Genomic DNA, 13564 nt, shown 5'->3' on the forward strand with positions numbered 1-13564 from the left:
GGTGAAGTGACTTTCCCAAGGAGATTCCCAATTTTTAGCCCAGTAGTATTCCTAACATACCTTGGCATCTGTTATAAACTTTGGAAGCCACTGTTGGAATCTACTAGTGATCTGAGCAGAGGGCTGTGGGCGTGGCCCCCTCTTGCTACAGGGCAATGAGGAGGTCATATGGTATCTTTTCTTCCAGAGACTGGGAGAATGATTCATCTTGAAGTCACAAAGAGACAGTAACAGATTCCTAAAGCTGCACACATCCATGAGAAAAAGACAAACACGTGAGGTGCTGAAGCAGAAAAATGCTCTTAGTGATACAGCTGTGAAGAGGGACAGCCTGTACCCTTTTGGGCAGTGTAAACCATGCTTTGCTTGGAACAGGTGTGAGTTCAGCTTCAAGTGCTTCAGGAGGGTCAGATTAGAAGGCGTTTGAAACAAAAGATAATTTACAAGGACATGGGGAATGCTTTACTGTTCAGGATCATGAAGAAACTAAAAAAACACACAGTTGAGATCAGGTTCAAGTCTCCACCCCCTACATTTTAGTTGAAAATTTTCAAATCTACAGGAAAGTTGAAAGGATAATAAAATTAACATCTATACATCCTTTGCTTAGGTTGACCAATTGTTAACATTTGAAAGTTGCAGATATTGTGACCCTTGACTTTAGCAAGCATCTCTTGAGAATAATGACCCTTCCCCTATGTAACCATAATACCATGATCATACCTGAAAAAAATTAGCAATAATTCTGATGTATAATTTGTATTCAGTTTCTCCCCAAATGTCTTTTTTTATTATTTATTATTTAAAAAAATTTTTGGCCGCACTGCACAGCTTGTGGGATCTTAGTTCCCTGACCGGGGATCAAACCCGTGCCCCCTGCAGAGGAAGCACGGAGTCCTAAACACTGGACCACCAGGGAATTCCCCCAAATGTCTTTTTATGATTATTTTTTCAGTCTGGGATCCAATCAAGATTCATGAATTATGTTTAGTTGTTATGTCTTCAGTCTCATTTAATATAGAATAACTGCCCCCTCCCTTTTTGATGACACTGGTTTTTTGAAGAGACCAAGCCAGTTCCCTTGTAGAATGTATCACATTCGGCATTGGTCTGATGGTTTTTTCTTGATTACTTTTAGGGAAACATTTTTGGAAAAAATGTTACATAGGTGAGATTGTGTGTCTCTTTTTGCATCACACCAGAAAGCATATAATATGCTGCTAAGTGTGGTCATTCAGTTAGTGATCCACCAGTTAGTGATGTGTCCCCCATATTCCTACATTTCTCCCTTTATAATTAGTAAATCCTCTGTGCAGTGATACTTTGAGTCGATGTGAATATACTGTTTCCCCTACATTTTTTGCATCCATTGCCTAAATTAATAATTACATCACAGGTTGCAAAATGGTCATTTTCTAATCCTATCATTCCTTCTATATTTATTAGTTGACATTCTTCTATGAGGAAAATCTCTCTTTCTCCTTCTCTCTTTTGAGTATCACCATGGAACATGGATTATTACTATTTTTTACAAACAATCCATTATTATCATTACTCCATTTCCATTTGCTGCTCAAGTTGTTCCAAATTTGGGTAGCAGGAACCCTTTCAAGCTGCATCCTATAACCTCCTGTGACCTTTTGACATGTCCTGGTTAGTCTTTGAATACTTCCGTGCTTTCTGGCGCAACAAAATATCCCAGGTTCACTTGTATTTTCCCTATCCTAGACTTGGAATCAGTATTTTATCAAAGGATTCTTTTTTTTTTTTTTTTTTTTTTGCGGTACGCGGGCCTCTCACTGTTGTGGCCTCTCCCGTTGCGGAGCACAGGCTCCGGACGCATAGGCTCAGTGGCCATGGCTCATGGGCCCAGTCGCTTCACGGCATGTGGGATCTTCCCGGAACGGTGCACGAACCCGTGTCCCCTGCATCGGCAGGCGGACTCTCAACCACTGCGCCACCAGGGAAGCCCTATCAAAGGATTCTTATGGAGAATGACATTTAAGCCATGGCCCAAGAACCAAGCTCATTGGTACTGTGGCACATTCACATTAAAATGAAATCAACTTACGACAAATTTTCGTTATGTATTTTCTGTTATATATAAATAGTTACATTTCCTGATCTCAAAATTAGATAAGTCAGGAGTGAATAGCCAGTATCAGTAATAAGAATTCTTGAAGAAGTCCTAAGCGTTAAAAAAACCCCGAGTACTGTATAATTTGAGGGAAACTGTATTAGTTTCCTGTGGATGCTGTAACAAAGTACCACAAACTAGGTGGCTTAAAATAACATAAATTTATAGCCTCACAGTTCTGGAGGCCAGAAGTCTGAAATCAAGGTGTTGGCAGGTTCCTCTGAAACCTGCAGTGGAGAACCCTTGCTTGCCTCTTCTAGCTTCTGGGTGTTTACTGGCAATCCGTGCTGTTCCTTGGCTTCTAAATGCATCACTGAAATTTCTGCCTCCATTGTCACATGGCCATCTTTTTCCTGCATGTCTCTGTCTTTGTGACTCTTCTTTCTTATAAGGACATCAGTCATATTGGATTAAAGACCCACTCTCCTCTAGTATGACCTCACCCTAAAACTTGATGACACCTGCAAAGACCCTGTTTCCAAATTAGGTTACTTTCACAGGTACCAGAGGTTAGGACTTCAACGCACCTTTTTTGGGGGATCCAATCCTACCTATAATATACACCATAATCCAGGAGTTAAATGTTCAATGAAGTGTTTAGCTAGAGTAAGGAAACATCAGTTTATAGAAAAGCACTTCCTTGCTTTCTGGTGCAACAAAATATCCCAGGTTCACTTGTATTTTCCCTATCCTAGACTTGGAATCAGTATTTTATCAAAGGATTCTTATGGAGAATGACATTTTAGCCATCACTCCTGTAAATTCTGACAACAGCTCTCTAAACTGAATGAAAAAAATACATAAGAAATATTTATAGTATTGTAATCAGTTTTATATTATGTATTGGTTAGATAAAAGAGATAGGAGAAAGAGAGGGGTGGAAGACAATGAGAGACATACTGAGAGGACAGAGAGAGCACTTTAGACAACAGGGGATAAGAGAATGAGGGACCGTGAGAGAGGGATAAGTAGAGGGGTTTAAATAGGGAGAAAGCAGGAGAAAGAGATCTTTTGCCCATTCGGCTGGATTCACACTGTGTGACTTCACAGTCCATCCTGACTTTTAAGCTAATACCACATTTTTGACTTGTGCTTTTTTTTTTTGCGATACGGGGGCCTCTCACCATTGTGGCCTCTCCCGTTGCAGAGCACAGGCTCCGGACGCGCAGGCTCAGTGGCCATGGCTCACGGGCCCAGCCGCTCCGTGGCATGTGGGATCTTCCCAGACGGGGGCACGAACCCGTGTCCCCTGCATCAGCAGGCGGACTCTCAACCACTGCGCCACCAGGGAAGTCCCTGTGCTTCTTTATTAATGAGGCTGAATATTAGTCTCTTTTACTCCTTGGCATGGATAGGGTGGGGACTGTGTGAAGTGTGTACCCTTTTGGCTTGAGGTGCATCTTACCTGAGAGGTAGGGGCCATGAGTAACACCAGGACCAGAGTTTGGGGGCCAGATCTGTGCCTGGGTGAGGCCAGTGTCTAGGTTACCAAATCCAAGGGGTCAACCTTAAACTGGACATGAGTGTGACCTGAGGAGCTAGTCCAAAGTCTGGTCGCCGAATTTGCTAGGAATTATGGCGGGAACCAGAGCGTGTAGCTAGGAATGGGTACTTAGCCAATACATAAGAGTGTGGCCAAGGGTAGGCAGGGGTGCCAGTCCCCATGTGCCAGAGCAGATACAAGGAAGGTTCAACTTTGTGTGTCTTCCTTTGGGACCTCTCATCTGCCAGCCCCTTTAGCATCTGTCTGATGGAAGTTGGGGGAGTGGCACCTCGAGGACGTGCTAGTGTGAAGGCCTCAGCATTTGCAGGATACAGGCCTCCCTTGTTTCTTTCAGCAGAACCAGGTCCTGAACTAAAGTCAGCCTGACCTGACCTTAGTGACCACTCACCTCCTGTACTGCAGCGTCCAGACTTCTCCAAGAAGCTTGATAAACAATTACATGTTCCTGGTAGTGTTAGGGGCACTGGAGATCTATGGGGGACAAGGCAGACCTATGGGAGACAGGGCCGTGCTCTCCTGGGGCTGACATTCTAGTGCACATAACTCCTAAGCCTGAAGCTGAGCCCTACTCTACTATATGGGGATAAAGTTACCACAAGGGCTCATTCAGTTGTGTTGTGCTTTGCTTTTCTTGTTTAGTGTAGTATTCTTTTAGGTGAAAGTTTCTAATAGTAAATGATTAAAATCATAACTACAGACTAGTCCCAGACAATTCTTTGCTTTTGTGACCTTTTACCATAGACAAAATGAGAATAGAGTTATGAAAATGAATCATATATTTTTAATATTATTCTATAACAAAAATGTTTTCTTGGCATCACTTATTACACATTAATACCAGGTTTGTTCATATGCTATACAAGTTTTTTTAAAAATTGAGGTAAAATCCACATAGCAAAAGTAACCATTTAAAATTAACCATTTAAAAGTGAACAATTCAGTGGCACTTAGTATATTCAAAATGTTGTGCAACCACCAAATCTATCTAGTTCCAAAACATTATCATCACTCTGAAAGGAAATTCTATACCCATTGAGTTGTCTCTCCCCGTTTTCCGCCCCCCAGCAACCACCAATCTGCATTCTGTCTCTATGGATTTACCTATTCTGGATATTTCATATAAAAGGAATCATACAATATGTGACTTTTTTTTTTATGTCACCAAGTCCCCTACTGATGAACATTGGAATCTTGTGCTATTATAACTTGTTATGGGTGGAATTGTTTCCCCCTCAAATTTATATATTGAATCCCTAACCCCCAGTGCAATTGTATTTGGATATAGGGCTTTAAAGAGGTAATTAAGGTTAAGTGAAGTCATGTGAGTGGGGCCCTAATCCCATAAGACTGGTATCCTTATAAAAATAAGAAGGCATACCAGGGATGCATGTGCACAGAGAAAAGGCCATGTGAAGACACTGTGAGAAGGTGGCCATCAGCAAGCCAAGGACAGAGGCCTCAGGAGAAACCAACCCGATGACACCTTGATCTTGGACTTCTAACCTCTAGAACTGTGAGAAAATAGATTTCGGTTTTTTAAACCAGGCAGTCTGTGGTATTTTGTTGTGACAGCCCGAACAGACTAATATATAAATTGAGACAGACATTTACAATAACTTCAGCTAGTACAAGGCAGTGATCTAAAACAGCATATCTGTGATCTAAAATCAGCATAAATATCTGTTGATTTTAGGGGCTAAAAAGGGCCCTTTCATTTTCTTTTTTTAAAAAATTGAGGTATAATTGACATATAGCATTATATTAGTTTCAGGTGTACAACATAACGATTCAATATTTGTATACATATACTGCAAGATGATCACCACAGTAAGTCTAGGTAACATCTGTCCCCATACATAGTTAAAAATCTTTTTTCTTGTGATGAGAACTTTTATGATCTACTCTCTTAACGACTTTCCAATATGCAAAACAGTATTAACTACAGTTGCCATGCTGTACATTACATCCCCAGGTCTTATTTATTTTGTAACTGGAAGTTTGTCTCTTTGACCTATTTTGGATCTATTCTGGATAGTTCAGATAAATGGAATCATACAACATGTGACCTTTTGTGTCTGGCTTCTTTCATTTAGCATAATGTTTTTGACATTCATCTACTTTGTAGCATATATCAGTACTTTGTTCCTTTTTGTGGCTCCATAATCCATTGTGTGTATACACTACAACTTGTTTATCCATTCATGTGTTGATGGACATTTGAGTTGTTTCCACCTTTTGGTTATTGTGAATAGTGCTGCTATGAACATGTGTGTCACATGTGTACATATGTACATGTATTTGAGCACCTGCTTTCAATTCTTTTGGATCTGCTGTTCTGCCTTAAATCATTAAGAGTACCCAGGACTCTGCCTAACCTAGGTCCTCAATGCCATCAGCATTTGGGTCTGTCATCCATCGCTGATTGGGTAACTCTCTTAACTCTAAGTTGCCCTTTTCCTGGGCAAGCTTCTGGTCTCCAGTTCACTCTCATCTGGGAGATGGAGTGGGCTGGAGGAGCCTGTACAGCACTTTTACATCTACATACATAGTTCCTGAGAAGACTAATTTGATTATTTGTTTAGTCAATCAACAAATTTCTTTTGAGCATCTATTCTGTGAAAGGCGCCGTGCCAGAACACTTAGAGGATAGGAAGAGATCTAAATTATGATCCTTGTTCACCAGTGCTGTGCTTACTAGCCAGTGACAGATGATCTTTCATGCAAAGAACTCTAAACCCAGGCACTCGACAAGTGTCCTGTGCCAAATACAGGACAGAGGGAGAGAGCCCTTCTTGCTGGGGTGACCAGGGAGGCTTTATCTAGGAGACATCACTTGAAGTGAATGTAGGCTGTTAATAGGTGAGGCACTGGGGAAGGTACTTTTCATGGCAAAACTGTGGCAGTAGGAACTTCAGTGCATAGATCAGTTTGGCTAGAGCAAGGGTTAATATAGGGCGGGAAGACTGATGGAGGGCTTGGTTGCAAAGGATTGAGAGTTTGCACTTTATCCTGAACCGAAATAGAATCTAGTAGGAAGCAGTCTAATAATTGGGGATAAATCTTTATTTTATTTCATTTTTATGGCTGTAAGGTTGTGATGATCTTTAGCATTGATGCGTAGTCATAGTTTAGAATAGTTACTCTTGCCAAATGCTTGAGAGCCTTCAACTGTTGAGTCACTTATTTTTGGCTTCTCTGATACTGAAACTCTTTCTGAGAACTTGCCCAGCAGGTAAATTATAAGCCTATGCTGGAGTGCGTTCTGTGGAACATCACTTTTGTGAATAGGATTACATGGTCAGATACATTTGAGAATCACTGTATATAGTGTCTCTCTCTCTAAAAGTTTCACAGTGCCCATTAACAAATTAAAGGCTTTGCAAAATCCTGCAGCAAAAAAAAAAAAAAAAAAAATGGCTTCATTTGTTTAGTCCAGCATTTCCTAAATTTATCTCTGTAGTGGGTTGAATGGTGGCCCCCCCCCTCCAAAAGATACATCCACATCAAATCCCTGGAAACTGTGAATGTTATGTTCTTTAGAGAGTCTTTGCAATTGTAACTAATTTAAGGGTCTCAAGACAAGATCACCCTGAATTATATGACTGTACCCTAAATCCAATGATATGTCCATATAAGAGAAAAATAGAGGGCAATTTGAGACAGACAGAAGAGAAGACAGACACGGAGGAAAGATGATGTGAAGACTGAGGCAGAGTTTGGAGGGAAGTGGCCATGAGCCAAGGAAGCCGAGGATTGCCGACAGCTGCCAGAAAGTGGAGGCCAGGAAGGATTTTCCCCTAGAACCTCTAGTGGAAGGGTAGCCCTGCTGACAGCTTGATTTCAGACTCTTGGTCTCCAGAACCGTGTGGGAATACATTTCTGTTGTTTTAAGCCACCCAATTGGTGGCAATTTGTTATAGAAGCCCTTGGAAACTATAGGCATACCTCGTTTTATTGTGCTTTGCAGATATTGCCTTTTTTTTTTTTTAAACAAATGCAAGGTTTGTGGCAACCCTGGGCTGTCAAATGATGGTTAGCACTTTTTAGCAATAAAGTGTTTTTTGTTTTTTTGTTTTTTTTTTTTTGCGGTACACGGGCCTCTCACTGCTGTGGCCTCTCCCGTTGCGGAGCACAGCCTCTGGACGCGCAGGCTCAGTGGCCATGGCTCACAGGTCCAGCCGCTCTGCGGCATGTGGGATCTTCCCGGCCCGGGGCACGAACCTGTGTCCCCTGCATCGGCAGGCAGACTCTCAACCACCGCGCCACCAGGGAAGCCCAAAGTTTTTTTCTTTAAATTAATACGTGTACATTTTAAAGACATAATGCTATCACACACTTAATAGACTATAGTATAGTGCAAATAAAACTTTTGTATGCAGTGAGAAACCAAAAGATTCATGTTACTCACTTTATTGCAATATTCATTTTATTGCAGTGGTGTGGAACCGAACTTACAAGGTCTCTGAGGTATGCCTGTAATCCATTTGCCCATAAAAGTCTTTTTTAAAAAAGCTTTTCATGGAACAACTACTGTGTATGCCCAAATATGAAGTAAGGTTTTCTTCTTCCAAATTATCCTTCATGGATATGTAAGATGGAGATGAATATATAAGATACATAAGATGGAGTTTCCTGATATTCAAGGGCTTTCAAGATCTCATATTTCAAGCCAGTTTCTCAATCACTTTCTTTTGAACAACTAAAGCACTGTATGAGGAAAACTTGATCCTGAGACAGCTTTAATCAATGTTAGTTTTTTTTTTACATCTTTATTGGAGTGTAATTGCTTTACAATGGTGTGTTAGTTTCTGCTTTATAACAAAGTGAATCAGTTATACATATACATATGTTCCCATATCTCTTCCCTCTTGCGTCTCCCTCCCTCCCACCCTCCCTATTCAATGTTAGTTTTAGTAGTTGGTAAAGGTTGTCTGATGGAATTAGTTTTTTTTTAAAAAAGGGAGGGAGCAAATAAATGTAACAAAAAATTGGTAATTGTTCTTGAGAGTATGAGGCAGATGCTATGGACCAGCTTGCTCATCGTCTTCTCAAACTTTCTTCTCATCTGTCTTCCTACATTGAAGAAGCTGGAAAGCTAAAAAGAACGTTTTCTTAGACTCTGCCGTGAGCATTTGGAGGTACTTTAGGTTCCAAAAGTCAGATTAACTTGCATGAAACTTGATTTCGGAACAAGGCATTCACTTTGGTTTGTGGATGGTAGCAGAGGGGATATTCAACAGCAGACTCTCGGCTCAGCTGGCAGCTTTCTGATTATAGCGTAAGTGGCACAATGTTGCATGCTGCAGTGGCAAACCCAGATTTGGCTTGTGGCTTTTTGTTTTCTGGCCAATCCTCTGGTGTGGCTTTGGAATTATTCTTGGAAGCTCAGCCTAGAGTCTGTTTCTTCCCAAACCCTCCCCACCCACCCCCACTTCAGTGATTCTGGAAATTATGATACTGTTACAAATCTCCTCTTGTGTTAACTAGTCAGAACAGATTCTGTTCTCTGCAGCTAGACCTTTACTGATACAGGGTATGACCTCCCTATGCAGGTATTTGGTGTGTATGTAAAAAGCAATGATTAAAAAGCAATATAGTTAGTGAATATGTCAAAGAGATAAATCTAAACCTATAGCACAAATTTGAAAAAAAAAACCCTGAATTTATATAACTATGGTTAGGATTAAAATGTCCAGTGACAGCACCATACACGGATTTAAAAAAATAATGTATGTAAATAAAAGTGACTGTGTTAGATGCTTTAAGAAGGGCCTCTTGGCATGACTGAGATACTGAAACACTCAGGTGAGAGTTTAAATAAAATTGCTTCATAAAAAGCGAGAGGAAAAAAAGCAGTATTACAAAATCAACCTGCTATTTCACATGTGACTTAAACTTTAATGTGTAACTAAAGGGATGAATTCAATCCTATACACAGACATTTAACTCTCTTATCTATTGCTGAAACATTTATATTTTTAAGGTGGCCAAAAGGCCCCCCCAAACCGTAACCTTGTTTTTTAAGAGGGTTTTCCCTCGCAAAATGTGAGATCCCTGTATATTCAGAGTTACCTGATATTCACGAGTTATGGCATTAATATGGCCTGAAACTAATATGCACAGGGCGACCTTTGAGAAATGCTGGCCTACTGGACCAAGGCTTTTATGACATAGATTGTTTCTTCTGTTTTTTTTCTCCTGTTCTTGACGTCTGCATCGTTTCTGTCTTTCCCCCACTCCTAACACAATGAATAAGACACGGTCTCGGCCTCAGGGAACTTGTAGGTCCAGTAACGAGGATGATGTGAAGATCCGATTCACAGTGGAAAGACCTTCACACAGGCCATGACAGTAAGTAAGGGGACACGTCTACTTAACCTAGAGGCCGATTTCAGGAAGGAGTGGCATTTTGGTCGAGCCTGCTTATAGTCAGTTCTACTGTCCATAGATTCTACTAGACCATAATAAGAGTCATCCTTCAGATAGAAATTGATAGTTCCTTCCTTGGACTTCATAAATGACCAGTTGTCCAGAATTCTGAATAAAATACCGCAGGCCTCTCAAACCAGAACTTCTCCGGCAAGCCGAATTTTACCCACAGGGTGAGTGCGGTAAGAAAGACCTGTGGAATTTAGCAACAGTGTCTTGGCAAACAGACTCCCTCCGTTTACAGAGGAAGGACACTGGGTCCGCATCACCTTTCGTTGAGACTGTAACTGGCAGAAAGCAGTGACTCTCCGGGTCCTCGCCCCACCCACCGGTCGCCGGGGCGGCTGTGGGGCGCAGTTTCTCCGGCGGCCCGCTGGGTCGCACTGTGACCCTACGGATGCGCGCCCGGGCCGGGCAGGGGCGCTCGGGAGCGGCCGGCTTCAGCCCCTGCGCGCAGGTGGCAGCGCCGAATCGGGGCGCAGCTGATGCCGGGCCGCCGGCCTCACGGAGCGGTGCCCGACGCAGAACTTTCCAAATCCCGAAAAGTTGCCCTTGACAGTATATTCCAGGGCTGGACCTCGCCGGCCCGAGGGGGGGCCGGCGCCACCTTCTGGAAGGGTGCGAGTTCCGGCCGTCCTGGCTGTCCCCCTTGTCCCGGGAATTTGGCGCCTCGATTTGCTGTCGCCCCCTCGGATGGCACGAAAGAGTGGTCTCTGAGAAGAGAAGGCCTGGGGGCTTCAGTCGCGGTTAGGGCAACGGGTGGTGCTCGGGCGCGGCCACACTCGTTCCAACTCGCTGTATGCTGGTGGGAAGTGCTACTCCAGTTTCTTTGTTACATTGCTTTAATTTTTAAAAATAATATCTGCACTTTTTTAATTTTTAATTTTATTTTAAAAATTGTCTGCATTTGACTTTTCATGAGTGCTCATTGCTGGGGTTGGATGTGGAATCTCCTTCCTCCTGACTCAAAGCACCATGGAGTCCCCCGCTCTGCTTAAATATTAATTTAATATTTATTCAAAATAATTAGCTAGTTTTTAAAATGGAAAAATAATAAATACATATGGTAGAAACTTCAAGCAGTACAGAAGCCTCTCCGCCCTTTTATATGGCCCCAAGCCCCCTTCTCAGAGGCAGCCACTGCTAATACTTTCTTTTGATTTATTCCAGAACACAAGTATATGGATATCTCCTTTGAAATGTCCTCTGTACACAGGAGCTGTGCACCCCTTCTCTTCTCCCTTTATAATATATCCTGGAGATGGCCTAACATCAGCACAGGTAGATCCCGGGCATTCTTTTAGAATGGCTGCCTGGGGTTCTGGTATGCAGCACACCATAATTATTCAATCAGTCTTCCACTAAAGGATATCGAGGTTGTTTCCGTTCTTTTGCTGTTGCAAACAATTCAGTGAACATCTGTGTGTACGTGTTTGGAGTACATGTGCAACTGTGTCTATAGGATAAATTCCTAGCAGTGGAGTTGTCTTGATGAAGAATATTTGCATTATTAATTTGATAGATCTTGCCAGTTAAAGGTAGCACCAAGTCGTACTCTCCTCAGTGACTACTCCCCATCCCCCACTTTGTTAACAATAAGTTTACTGAGCTTTTAAAAATACTATTTGCCAACGTGAAAGATGGAAAAGTAGCATGTCATTGGGGCTGGGACGCAGTGGTTGAGAATCCGCCTGCCAATGCAGGGGATATGGGTTCGAGCCCTGGTCCGTTGCAGAGCAACGAAGCCCGTGCGCCACAATTAACTGAGCCTGCGCTCTAGAGCTCGTAGGCCACAGCTACTAAGCCCGCGTGCTGCAACTACTGAAGCCCACGCCCCTAGAGCCCGTGCTCTGCAACAAGAGAAACCACCGCAATGAGAAGCCCGCGCACCACAACGAAGAGTAGCCCCCCGGCTCGCTGCAACTAGAGAAAGCCTGTGTGCAGCAATGAAGACCCAACGCAACCAAAAATAAATAAATAAATAATCAATTTATTTTTTAAAAGGCAGCATGTCATTGTTTTAATTTGCATTCTTTAAATTTTGAGTGAGGTTTATTTTTCACATGAATAAAGCAATTTGAATTCTATGAGTAGATGGTTCCTCTCCTTTTCCTGCTTCTATTGGATTGTTGGACTCTTTCTTATGGATTGCAAATGCTTTTTATACATTAAAGAAATTAGACTTTTGGCTCTTACATCTATTCAGTCTTTTGACGTCATTTACCTTTCATAAATTTTCATATTTATAGAGTCAAATTTATCAGTCTTTTACTTTATAGCTGCTGGGTTTTCTGTTTTGTTTAAAAAGACCTTCCTGACCCAAATATTGCATTCACATGTCCCCAGCTTTTAGTCTTTCAATCTCTGCAAAGAGACCCAGGTACATGAAGAGCCTCCTGGGTGCTAAAACAGAAGGGAGGGAATATTATTTTTTCCATAAGGCGAATATATGAAGTCAAACAAGTAGTTTGCCTTTAAAAAAACACATTTTTTACCTGTTTACAAAGATTATGTTCATTGTAGGAAAGTTGGAAATGTACAATGATATAAGGAAGAGAATATAAATCACTGATAATTCTACCACTTCGAGATAAACAACGATATGTATATATATATCATTTATACTGTTTATATTTTGTAACCTACTTTTAAAATTATAGCAATATTCTATGGGAATTTTCTCGGGGTATTAAGTATTCTTCTAAGCATGATTTTTAATTATTCAATTATTTTTTATTATATAAGTAAGATAATGTGTTTAATCCTAGTTTCAGGATGTTAGGGAATTTCTAATTTTTCACTGTTTTGAGCAAATTGTGATAATATGCATTCCCCGCTTTTTCTTTTCTTCTAATTTAGCCAATTCTATAAGTGTAAAATGTACTGCAAAGGAGGGAGAGTATGGATTTAGTTTCGGGATGGAGCTTTCCTGTCCCTAACTACCTTTTTTCACGTGATCAGTTAATCTCTGGCTATAATGTGCCAGGACCTCTATAGATTCTGTGCCTTCCGTTAATATCCTTTTGGGACATAGTCATGCTTTCTGCACATAAAGGAAGAAACAAGTCAACAATCCAGTTCCTTATAGTTTTCATATTTCAGTGCTTGCCTGACAGACTAAAAATTGAAATTTCCTTTTAAAATATATAACATCTCTGAGCCTCAGAGTGAGAAACTATAAGTGGTATCATTTGTGCATCTAGAAAAGATGTCGGAGACCATCTGGTTTAGCCCCTTCATTTACAGGTGAGGAAGTTGAGGCTCAGAGATGTTATGTGAGTCCTGGACTCACTCCTCAGCTGCATGAGGTGATGCAGGTTTTGTATTAGATTTTCTCTTGTCCATTATCTGAATTGTACATTCTTTCTTTAATGAAAATTTTTTTGGTGAACTGGCCTTTAGTGACTGTGATTACAGAATTTCTGAATAGGGCATACTTCTGTAGAATCCTGGCTGTGCTAAATGCTTGGCTTCCCGAGAAATCTCAACTCCAC

General features: G+C 41.4%; 1 long non-coding RNA gene across 1 annotated transcript in view; it reads left to right on the forward strand.

The window, feature by feature from the left end:
- Positions 1-12092, forward strand: part of LOC132494903 (uncharacterized) — a 49403-nt gene extending 37311 nt beyond the window's left edge. Inside the window, exons 4-5 of the long non-coding RNA XR_009533176.1 lie at positions 9898-9992; positions 11241-12092. This is a non-coding gene — a long non-coding RNA (uncharacterized LOC132494903). The remainder of the gene's footprint in view (positions 1-9897; positions 9993-11240) is intronic.
- Positions 12093-13564: the final 1472 nt, after the last annotated feature.

The sequence above is a fragment of the Mesoplodon densirostris genome, chromosome 8 (genome assembly GCF_025265405.1).
Source record: "Mesoplodon densirostris isolate mMesDen1 chromosome 8, mMesDen1 primary haplotype, whole genome shotgun sequence".
Classification (NCBI taxonomy): Eukaryota; Metazoa; Chordata; class Mammalia; order Artiodactyla; family Ziphiidae; genus Mesoplodon; species Mesoplodon densirostris.